This window comes from Pleuronectes platessa, chromosome 16, assembly GCF_947347685.1.
Source record: "Pleuronectes platessa chromosome 16, fPlePla1.1, whole genome shotgun sequence".
In the NCBI taxonomy this organism is placed as follows: domain Eukaryota; kingdom Metazoa; phylum Chordata; class Actinopteri; order Pleuronectiformes; family Pleuronectidae; genus Pleuronectes; species Pleuronectes platessa.
The window spans coordinates 20,822,734-20,835,675 of NC_070641.1; positions in this window are offsets into that span (position 1 = coordinate 20,822,734).

Here is a 12,942-nt window from a genome sequence, read left to right on the forward strand (position 1 = left end):
TTGTTTGAGTTGGCTTTTTATTATCATCTTTTTATAACATCTGTTTGTCTACTGCAGCTCACCTGGGTTATGTTTTTATTTAAATAAAGCTTAACCACCTTTTTGTCTTTGCCTGTATTTACAAAAATCTTCAAATTCAATCATTTTACATAAATAGGGTAAATTACAAAATATATTTTTTTATAATGGAGATGTTGAGCTAATAGCTGAAAACCCACAGAGATGAGGGGAGTAACACATTTAGGTGACGGACTCAACAAATCTGCTACTTCACCTGGAAGTCAGAACTACAAAAACTACTAAATGGATTCCAGGTAACGATGAAATGATGAGAACAGGCTGGATCTGGGAATTTATTATGTCTTTTAGTTAAACATTGTGAGATAAGAAATTTGTTGACATTTGTTGACATTTAATTTGGTGCAGCTTGATTGAATTTAACTGTCAGGGCCTGGCTGGAGGGACAGTGTGTGCCATTCTAGTTTAAATTCTTTATATTCTGCTGGGTTAAGCTTGGGTTATTTCCCCCTGTATGAAATTGGTGTTATCACAGCCTATAATAAAACATCATAATGTATTTATCTTTTGTTTCATTGATGAGAGTGCAAACTAAAATAGTAACTTGAATTGACAAATAAATGTAAATTAATTAATATTTCTGTGAAATGTAAAGAGGTAAAAGTATGAAGTGTATTAGAAAACCGAAGTACTAAAGTACCAGTACTCATACCTCAGAAGTCTGCTGAAGACAAGAGTACTTGAGTAAATGCACTGCATCTATTTCCAGAACTATTTAAAATGCAATGAATTAAAAATAAGTAATTTTAATAATAAGTAGGGATAAAACTAACAGGCCTTAAAATAAAGTGCTCATTAAATGTGCACTGTTATTGTCTTTAACAGCATCCTGCACACCTTGACGCCTCCTCAGCAGTACAGCCGGTGGTGAGGGGGGTGCAGTTACCTACGACCCCTCCCTGGTGCCTCCTCCCCCTGCGGCCCTGCTGTCGGCCGTCGCTGTCCCCCGGTGCTCAGAGGCAGACTGGGCCTTTTCTTTCAGACGGTGCCGACTCCCAGCCAATGCTCCCCATTCACTCTTGCACACACACAGTCGCACAATAGCACCATTAAATATTCACAAGCAGCTCTTTGGTGTAGGAGAGGTGGACTGAGTGTGAGGCTTAGAGAGAGAGGGAGAGGGAGGGAGGGAGAGAGAGCGGATGTGAGGTGACACTGTGGGGCCTGAAAGATGCCTTGAACATGTCTCCTCAGTCCGAGCTGTGGATGGAGAGATTCTGCTTTGGAATAACCTGAAGAGGAGGGAAATGATGGAGGGATAATACCGAGGGGGGAAAGAGAAGACACAAAGGTACGCTCCACTGGGTGTGTATTGTGTGGAAGCAGGCATGACACTTGATGCTGCTTGGCCCCATATGGCATGGCTAAGTGTGTGTGTGTGTGTGTTTGCAGTGCCAGTACACACAGGAGTGAAGTGGGTGTTTGGTGTTTAAAGCTGAATTCATGGAAAGTCAGTTCAGTGGAAGTGAGTTGAAAGCATCTCACCCACTCGTCTCCTTTTAAACAGATTCAGTGGAACGTGGGAGTTTTCCCAGGTTTGATCAAACTAACTGTAGCTGACAGAACGAGAGCCTGAGCTGGAAGTGGCTGCATCAGCTCCAGGAATCTCTTTCCCTGCACGGCTCTTATGTTTGCTGACACCTCCGAGCTCCTGTATCATCAGTGTCACAACAATCAGTTTGTTTTTTTCGTCCTACACACTGAGGCAACACAACAACAATCATCACACTATCATGAGCTCTTTCTAGGTGTTGTAATGGACTCACCTGTATAAATGTTTCACTCTGAGACTCAGCAACGCCTCCACCTAAGAGCTTGTTTCCCCTCAGTTCACCAGCAATGATTACATACTTGATTTGTATGTAATGGTACAAACGTGTGTGGTGGCACGGTGGAGCAGTGGGTGACACTGTCGCCACACAACAACAGAATCCCTGGTTTGAATCCCGGGGTCTTTATGTGTGGAGTCGGCGAGGGTTCTCTCCAGCTTCCTCCCTAAATTGATCATGTTGTGAATGAGAGGAAGGGATAAGTCAAATTATGACTTGTACAAATCATCATCAGGTAGAAGAGGAGACTGTCTCTATTTACTGGTGCTGTCTTGACCTTATTTGGAAATAAGTTAGGTATCATTTGTTTGTTTTAGAAGAGAGAACCAACTCTATTACCAGATTTTTACCAAAAGTAAGATAAGATGCATAAGATAGACTTGATGTCCCAGTGGGACATTTGCCATATGCATCACAGTGTCTGCAGTATAAGATAATAGAGTCAAATACATCTATCTACATCCTAGATTTCCCTTTGGATCAATATACTATCTATCTATCTATCTATCTATCTATCTATCTATCTATCTATCTATCTATCTATCTATCTATCCATCTATCCATCTATCCATCTATCCATCTATCTATCCATCTATCCATCTATCTATCATGTACATGTAGTAGTAAATCGAAAGCACGGTCTGCTGTGATGTATATTTTACTATTGCACCAGTGTTGAATGCAGGTGATGAGTGTATAGATTCATAACAAACATATTTGAGTTATCTAATATAATAAAACATATTAAATATTCACTGATGAAACAGAAAGAAATCACCCTTATAAGCAGATGTGCAGGACCAGAAAAGTAAAGTTATTTGTGATCGTTATATAAAAACATTCTTATTTCTGCCTGATGGGATAAACATGTATGACACGAGCCACAGTCCATGTTCAGTATCTCATCAGGACCCTGATTACTGAGGCTCTGCTGCCCTCTTCTGACTCAGTCTGCTCATTACATGGAGCTGCTCCTGACACGAGAATCCAGGCCTTGCGTCTATTTGAAGGCTAAAGAAACCGAAGAAGGAAAATCTTAATTACTTTCATCACTCTCATCATAGAGAAGGAATCCTGAAATGATACTTAAAGTTTAAATGATGTAAATATTCTACACTCATAGATATCAGTCCTCTAAATGAGCCTGATTTTTAATAGATCAAGATATGAATTACTCCCTGATTAATTAATTCACGGCACTGCCCATTCATCCAGATCCAAGAGAAAGTTTAATAGTTTATTTCTGTATTTAACGAGATTCTTTAAAGTGGTTTTCCAGAAAAATATGACAAAGCAAATTTAAGCCCACATTCATGCAAAGGAAAAGTCTTTGCTTATTTAGCTTTACTCCTTTTTGTCTCTGTCACAAAAGACTCATGGACGATGTATAGATATGATCTGCAAACAGGGATGATACACAACATTGACCTTCGTAACCTAATCTCTCTAATGGCCTTAAACAAGGGGTCCCGTGGTTTCCTGTACTTCTTGTCCACTGATCTTTGTCAACAGACAATTAATGCACATAAAGAAGCTTCACTCAGAAACACAAACACTCATCACTGACGTCAGACATGAGTCAGGACGATGTGTCTGTCATGAGAAATCAAGACTAAACCCAAAGTGTTGTCCTCCAGATACTTGTCCATCATATTCTTCAGTAACTGGTAGATTCATATTTTTGTTTCCATCACTATTTTGTACAAAGCTCCGGACACATGCTTTAAAATGTGTAAATCTGTTTCAACAGTGACATGATTGTGTGGAAATATACTCCAAGTGTAGTACATTGGAGTGTGTGTTTGTGTGTGTGTGTGTGTGGGGGGGGTGTTTGTACATGTGTATGTGTCAAGGTTGTCTATAGGTTGGAGTTAGGTTGTAGTAAGTCTCCAGTAAATGAGTGGAGACACAACTGTGTGTGTGTGTGTGTGTGTGTGTGTGTGTGTGTGTGTGTGTGTTTGTGTGTGTGTGTGTGTGCGTTTGTGTTTGCGTGTGTGAGACAGATGGAGACAGAGAAAGAGACGCCTTTTGTTGTATGTGTGTATGCCAGTTCTGATAAGGCGCCTAAAAACACACACACTTGCACAAACACACAACCTATTGTGGCTGCTGAGGTTGCATAACAAATCGGTGGGCTCTGACGTTCAGGCACCAGTGTGGGGGGGATGATAGCGCCCTGTGTGTGTATCTACGTATGTGTAATCCTGCCTTTAACGCACAATGGATTTGCCCAGTTGTTTACCTGGCCACTAACACAGGGGGGGAGAGCAGGATACAGCTAAACACACAACACATATATATGTGTTGTGTGTTTACTCTGAAACTTAATCACTGCATGTTTTGATGTTTGAAGTCGACATGTACCTGAGCTGCTTCTGTCGGCTCAATGTAGATTTGCAGATAATCGCTGAAGGCTCCATTGTGTGTCCAGATGCTCCGTGTTATTTAGGGGAACTGAAGTGAATTGTGTGTGTGTGTGTGTGTGTGTGTGTGTGTGTGTGTGTGTGTGTGTGGACTATTTAACATCAGCAGAGGGTCCAGATGAGCGGCAGGAGTCAGTGCGACCACACAGACGCCAGTGATGTAGTTTTTTTGTTAGAGTGGGATCCTCCAGCGTTTTGATATTTGGGGATAACAGATGTTCTTAATATCGGTCAGTGTCACAGACAAGGTAAGATCGATATTCAAATGTTTGGTATGTTTATAAATTGAATGTAATGGATCAGATAATGGGAGGATTTTGATTATTATATTATTTGGTTGTTCTGATCTGTGTTTTAAGGTCAAAAATCCAAACTTTATTCACGTTTAAATTTGCCAATTAACTGCCACCAAACACCAGAATCTAAATTCATTGTTTACACGCATGCTTCCTATTTCCAAGTCTATTCATACAAGTCGCCTCAGCCCAGAGTTGCTCTTTGACTCTCCCTGACAGGCGAGTGTGAGCAGCCACTAGCGTCGCTCCACTGTCACAGGGTGATGGCAGCGAAGGTTAACAAATGAATGGAGCTTAAAGGCTTAAAGGAAACCTGAGTCCTGCCTCCTCTTCCTCCTCCTCCTCCTCCTCCTCCTCCTCATCCTCCTGTGTGACCTCCTCAGTCCACAAAGATCTCTGTCACTCGTCCTCTCGATTATTTTCCTCCTTATATTTCAAAGACGAGAGTTTGAAAAGACAAATAAATAAAATGTCTCCAAGTAAAGTTGACTAAATATTGACTTTGATAACAAATCGTTGTCATTGTTGTCGATCCACTACAGTGGTCCCCACTCTACAACTATACAGTGAATTGTGATGGATGAAATTTAAATAAATTGTTGTATTACATGGGAGTGTGTGTGTTTGTGTTTGAACTGTTAAGTGTACAGTATGCTTCCTCTAGTGGGTGTGTGTGATGTATTTTGTGCTGTGCCTGTGTGCTAATACAGAGCAATTGTAGTACATGGGAGTGTATGTGACACGCTTTCAAAACCAGAGTTTTGTGTTTGTGTTTGTGTTTGTGTGTTTGTGTTTAGCAGCTGTAAGTCTGTAGTTAGTCTCTCCAGATGAATCAGGGATAATCCTGCGTTCAATGATCGCATGCAATCTCCATTATGAGATATACCTGCCTGTGTGTGTTAGTGTGTGTTAGTGTGTGTTAGTGTGTGTGTGTGTGCCTGGTCCTGGTCATTAAATGGGCCTGTTGGCTGTGCTCTGCTCAGGTGATCTCCTTTATTAGTCCTGTGTCGCTGAGTGCGTCTGCTGAAAGCGTGTTGTCAGTGGTTGGCACAGGAAGAGACTCTCCCCTTCATCTGGATCTCACTCACTCGCCCTCCATTGTGGCCTGGTATCACTCTCTCCATCCCTCCGTCTCTCTCCTTCTTCAGTTTCTTCCCATAACCGTTTGGGCTGGTCATTACACGCTTTTAAACTTTCAGTTGTCTTCTTCCTTCCCTCCTTCCTTCCTTCCTTCCCTCGCCCTCTTTCCATCTTCACCTTTTCTCCATCCCACCTTTTCTGTTTGGCCTCTTTGCAGCATTTATTTACTCCCTCGTTCATTGAGGCACCTTTTCTCCTTTTTCTTTGCCACTTACCTCCGTCCAGCTCCCTCTCCTCTTTCTCCCCCTCCTCCATCTGCGTTCTGTCCATCACCATCTCACTCAGTCGACCGACCACATCAGCCAGACATCAGATACATATCACACATATCAATTAGATCGCTCTGCGTGTCTCTTTACACGTTTGGCGGATGACGACCTTCTCTGTGTTTGCATCTGATGAACAGACGGGAACTTTTGAACTTTCTCTTTGCTCGCCGCTCCGTCGTTTACGCTCTTATCTCGGTCGCTGCAGTCAGACGATGCCAACAGCTGCTGTTGTTGTTCCAGCAGAGTTTTGTCGTGGTCGCTGCCTCTGGAGATACGTGATACAGATTAGTGCTCAGATGCTTCCTACGGGTCAAACTTATTAATCGTCTGAAGGCTAATTAGCAGGAAGAAAGGTTGGAGGTGAACCTGTTAGCTGACCTACGTGACTTTAGAGACTTTCCTCTTAGATAAATGCATTTAAATGTCTGTATTTAAAGGTTTATTTAGCAATTATACATTTTTCTTTACGTTGTCGTCTCCCTGCTATTGTCCACCTGCTCTGTGGTGTCTGCCTGCTAACCCCTGACACCAGGCCATATGTATAATACATTGGTTGGGGAGCAGGCCAGGGTGGGGTTGACCCTTTGTGATATATTTAGAGCAGCCCCTGATGAATGTTTTATCTATGCTGCGTAGGCAGAACACAGGGCAGTCATTAAACATTCATATCTGCCACTGAGATGACCTCCTGGAATATCAGCCCGTCATCAAAGGATTAACCCCAAGCCTTCATCCACGAGCCAACATCAGCATCATCATTTATGTAATACCATCGTATCTCACACCCCTGAATCCATGTCACACCTGGCACTTCTACAAACGGGTGTAGATGTATGTATGTGTGTGTATGTGTACGTGAGTGTGTGTGTGTGTGCGTGTGTGTGTATTTGTTCTTTTTAACGATTATAAGACAAAATAATTTAAACATTTATATAACTGAAGTGCAATTCCAGAGGATCTCATGTTGTTAATTGACAGTCGTTAACGTGAATAGAACAATAGTACGAGTGAAGGATGAGAAACAGCCTCTATAGCATCATGTGACTGAGATATTAGAGGATCTTTGAATTATTAGGGTGAAGGAAATTACATGAAAACACTTTCTTTCCTCTTTTAAACTCTAATTTATATCATTTCTAAGGGCTGCATGGTTTTGGTTGATTCCTGTGGTCACTAAAAAAGGAAAGCTGCTCTAAATGAATGACCTCAATTAAATGGAGTGTAACACTGACTGGACGGCAGTTGCAGCGAGCAATGACTCATCTTAAAACCTGAAACTTTCTACATCAACTGTTGAAACTGTTGAATATTGTTTGTGTTAGAATATTAGCCTGCATCACTCTCAGCTCTGCTCCAGCCCCTGGTGTGTATGTGTGTTTTGGCTCTGCATGGCTTCACCTCTCAGACACAGTTTAGCAACAGCTCAGGCGACCTGCATTATTCATACAGGAGCGAGTCTGCAGATAGGGTTACCCCCGAGGCAGTAAAGCCGCTGCATTAAGGTGCCGTTTGCAACTATAAACTGGATATACACTCCCTCTGATGCACGTACACACACACAGACGTACGTCGCATACGCTCATATATTTACGTGCATGCGCCGGGGATACGTCGAGGCCCCGAGTTGAGGCGAACACGGGAATGGATGAAGTTGCAGTAACCAGAGAGAGATGCAGAAGGTTGCAGGAGGTCACAAAGGCAAGCTGCCGTGGATATGGGAGGATACGACCGCAAATGCAGCACGCTCACACTCTCAGAAGAGGACACCCCTGAAGGCCAAGACTCACACTGTTGCACGCACACTGGCTCTCCTTGGTGGGGGGACGTCCTGCCAAAGTTGGTGCAGCGGCCAAGATGAGGATTTACCGCCGGACTCACAGGACGCACTAACAATGGGAGACACACAATGGACTACACAGACTCTGTCACAGGGATAGCAGATTCTTTTATTCATCGTGCGACCCCGGGAAGTTAACAAGAAACCTTTCAAAACGGATCAAGACCAGGAATTTATATTTTTGCGATGATGGATGTTACATTTTTAAAGACTTATTTAAGAAACTCAGTGAGCCTGTGAGAAACAAACGGGTAAAACTGAGAGATACTAACCTGTCAGATTAAGTATTTGATCTGTAGCATTTAAGACTCACTAAGCAGCTGCTTTTTAAAATTTAAAGCTCTGGGACAGGTTTTCCATCTCTCTTTACAAACACACAGTCAACAGCTCTTTCGAGGATTGAAGACTGTACTGTAACGCGAGTGAGCACTGGGCTGAGATTCCAACTCCATTACTAGATCGTATTTTGAAGGACTGTGGTTTGTGTTGGTCTCAGTGTGCATTCGAGAACAACTGACGTTGGACAGAGTGTGTTACTCATGTTCAGATGGAGGGCAGAGAAGAAAAACAAATGACAAAATGGGATTAAGAGGATGTTGCTACTTTTATTCTTCTTCTCGGGAGCACATGTCAACACTGACCTTGATACTGACCGACAGTTCGGGAGCTTGTCCTTTCTCATCTCGTTTAGAATGAGTTTGAGTTAGGAGACATCATGCCACCTAAAAAAGGTGACTCAAAGTCAGCTGCCAAGAAAGGCAAAGCAGAGGAACCCAAAAAGGGAGCGAAGGATGAAAAGAAAGGGGGAAAGAAAGCGGAGGAGCCCCCAGCCAAGGGGAAAGGAAAGGATGATGGCAAGAAGGGAAAAGGCAAGAAACCTGTCAGTGAGTCAGAGGAGGGCTCGGAGGAAGAGGAAGAGGAGATTCAGAGTGAGGAAGAAGAGAGCGATGAGAGCGAAGAAGAACCCAAGAAGCCAGTAAAGATAGATAAAGGGAAAGGGAAAGCAGCTCTGAAAGGGGCATCCAAGGCCATTGCTGTGAAGGGGTTTAAACCTACCTCTAAACCGTCACCTCCATCTGATGATGAGGAGAGTGAGGAGGAGGTGAAGCCACAGATGAAGAAAGGGATGGCTGCGATGAATCTGAAAAAGATGAGTGATGTCCATATTAAAGGAGCCTCTAAGGCCATGATGGGTTTTGCCACAGATGGACAAAAAAAGAACGCAGGTCCAGGAAGAGCACAGAAGGCAGTAGATGTCACATCTCACCTCAAAGGAGCCTCCAGAGCCCTGTCAGGCCTCACAGGAAAATCTTCTCCTTTTAGCTTGCCCTCTAAACAGCAGCCACCAGAGAAAGCAAAGCCCAAAAGAAACCTGAAAAGCACCTCCCGTCTCTTCCTACGAATCTCGAAGAAAAAGAAACCCCCTACTGAGGGGAAACCACTTTTGGGCACCAGCAAGCTTTTTGCTGGGTTTGGGGCTAAATCAAGTTCTGCCGCCAAAAAGCCAGGTCTTTCTGGATTCAGCTTATTCAATAAAAAAGACGCTCCTGAAAAAGAAACCCCGCCCCCTAAAAAGACCATAAATCTATCAAATTTAGGAGGAAAGGGGAAAATGGCCGCAGAGGCAAAGGGACTGGGAGGGAAGTTCAAGGGGATGCTTGGGAAAAAGAAAGCGGAATCACGGCTCAAGACTAAAAGCTGGATGTTGGGAAGGATGGCTGCAGCAACTAACTGGCTGACAGGGAGGTTTCTGACCAGCAAGGGTCAAGGTCGACTGGGGGCGAGAGCAGGAGGAAGGGGGAGAAAGCAGCTGTCGTTCGCCAATAGGGACAATAGAGGGAGACAGACAGAATATTACGATGAGGGCTTTGAGTATGATGATGACGAGTATGGATATGAGGAAGAGTATCAAGACAGGTGGAGACCAAGAGGCTTCCACAGACAACCCATGGCCTATGACTCATATGACCCTTATGAAGAGGAAATGGATTACTATGATGATGAAGAGTGGGAAGATGAATATGGTTACTATGATGAGGAGGGCAACTTTTATCATGAGGATGAGTATTACTATGATGACGGCATGGATCCCTACGGTTACCCTTATGGTTATTATGATGATGAGTATGACGATGACTATGGCGAGGAAGGGATGGAGTATTACTACGGTGAAGATGGAATGCTGTATGCAGTGGATCCATTCAGTCACTACAGCAATGCCATGGATAGTTTCTATGACCCGTACGCCCCTGAGCTCTATGGGGATTACATCGACCATGATATATATAACTATGGGAGGTTAGAGCCGTACGGCATGGTGAGTGGTGGCTATAATGTTGTTCCAGGCCTTTATGATAACCAAATGCTTGGATATATAGACCCTGTTGCCGTACAAAACCCATATCAGCAACACTTCTACATAGATGCCAGGCTGGATCCAGCTGAGTCAGGACAACTTTATGCACAGGAGCAGCTCCCTTACCCTGTAGCCGAGCCACTAGCAGAGCAGTTTAGGGTCCCCAGGCCCCAGGTAATGCTGTTTGGTAAAGACAGACTAGATGTGGAAACCCTGCCACCGCCGCCTGTTTATTCACATCCCCCCTCCCCAATATATCTCCCTCCCACCCCAGGTCTTGCCCTCAACAATCTGGAAAGGATGTCAGATATACAGTATGAGCAGCCCTTCCCCACATACCTTCCAACGCAGCCCCATTACACCACTGTCATGAACCAACAACCAACCCACATTCTTCACAGACAAGCCCCCTCGCCCACGGCTATGGCCTTTCAGCAGGAGCACTTTCCTCTCCCTCAGTTTACTCACCCTCCTCTCTCTGTTTCTCCCAGTTACTTGGCCCCATATCCCCTTCCACAGCAATTGCCATCTCAAGTTTACCACTCATCCCTTCCCCAAGACCCCCAAATGTTCCAGATGGGGCAAATGTTGCCATCAGTCACACCATTACAGCCAGTGATGCCTCCACTGATGCGTTCAACATTGCACTCACCTGTGGCCTCACCTAGACCAGTGCGAAGACTGAGCCCCCTTCCATCCCCACAGCTCTCAATGAGGCCAGGATCAATCAGGTCAATTGCGCCTCCTTCAAATCGCCTCTCACAACAGCAGCACATGACCTTCCAAACAGGCATACAGCCGGACCCCCATTACTCTCCTCGTTTACATAGGAAAGGGCTCCCTCACCGGGCCTCAATGGCCGGTCAAAGGCAAACTCCTAAGCAAGAGAGGCGACGACCACAGAGCCCACCTGTTTCTTCACCACAACAGAGAACAAGGATGTCAACGAGGGCTCAGCCGTCGCTGGCAAGAGGAGTGGAGGGAACTGGACTACGCAGGGCTCCGTCAACTGTCCGACCTCAGTCCCCACTTTCTAGCCCCCTAGCTTCTCCCCGGGGAACAATGAGGAAGAGAGCAAGTCCACCACCTTCCCCTAGACTCTCTTTCAGACAGCAGCCCCCTCCAGATGCTGTGCATTTGCCATCTACCAGACCACATTTCTTCAAAGGGAAAAAACAAATGTCCAAGATGAGACATTCCCGCTCTCCTTCCCTACAGTCCCCACAAAGACACAGCCCCCCACTACCAGAAAGATCTCACTCCCCCCCTCATGCATTCCGCCCCACTTCTCCCCATCACCCTCTTTCCCCTTCCTCATCCCGTATCACCGGGCGCAACCTCCCCACCCGGTCCTCTACTCGCAGGCTGAGGGGGGGTGCAAGAGGTCAAAGTCATGTGCCCATGGGGACTGTGAAACCCTCCCCAGCTAACCCCTACTTACAGAGACGCAGCAGACATGGTCCCCCTGTCACTCAGCATGTAGCCCCTTTCAGGTCGTCTGTCCATAGTGGCCCAGCCTCTCCTACAGGACAAATCGGGGGCATAGCTGGAGCACCAATGTTATCTCGGACAGGCTCCCGGCCTGCAGGATTAAGGGAGTCAACACGAGTTGGTGCTCCTCAAGGAGGCTTCCACAGACCTGTTGGCAGGGGGCAACCGCTAGTCCGTATGCCCAGAAATCAGCCATCCCTTCAATCTAGGCAGTCATTCAGAGCACCTCCTCCGATGCCTCCTGTTTCCCCACAGCCATTATTGAAACAGAATGGCCCTCTTTCTCCCCAGCCATCAGTGCGTCGGCTGCAAAGTAGACCACAATCTCCACAGCCCATACATCATCGATCACCTCTGCTCAGCCGTTCAGCTTCTCCCATGCATCATCTTTCTCACCCACCCTCCCCTTTGCCCCACAGGGCAATGAGCCCACATGGTCTAGGGCCAACATCTTTTCAACCTCAACTGTCTCAACCCAGTCTTCCTCCTGGCTCTCCCCTACTATCTCATAGTGTTACCCAGTATGACTACACAATGATGGAACCAGGCCCATCACCAATGCTAACCAATGCTTTACCAAACCCTCAGGTTCTAGGTGCTCCTTTTCACCCCTCTCCAATTCCTTCATCCATTCCTTACTCCACCACTGCTTATTCTTCTCCTTCACAGAGACCAACCTCCCCCCTACCACAGTATGAAATATATCATCAAACCCTCCCTCAAGTACCACCTTCATCACCTTATGTAGGACGCATGCTCCAGAACCCTTATCCTCAAACACCTCGACAGAGAAGCGCTTCACCCTTACCTGGTGGGCAAGGGGAGATGTCAGGTGGAGTACAGGTGAACCAGAGGGAGAGCCCATATGCAACTCTTGGTTTATCCAATGCTTTAATGCAGAACTCTCATTTGCGCAGTGCCTCCTACTCGTCTCCTCTACATCGCAATGCCAACCTCAATACAATGGTCCCTTACGCAGAAGCCACTCATACCTCTTCTGTACACTCCTCCCCACAATTGTCTTCTGCTTTACTTAACTCTCAGCTAGCTAATGCTTCCTATTCCTCACCCCTCCAGCGACACCTCTCCCCCATGTCTCCTGCCTCACCTGGTCCTCCTCCCACTACACCTCAACAAGAGACTATAAGAGATGCGTCCCCACTCTTTTCTGGTGGACTCCGCACCTCTCAGATCCAGAGCTCCATGTTCAGGCTTCCAAGTGG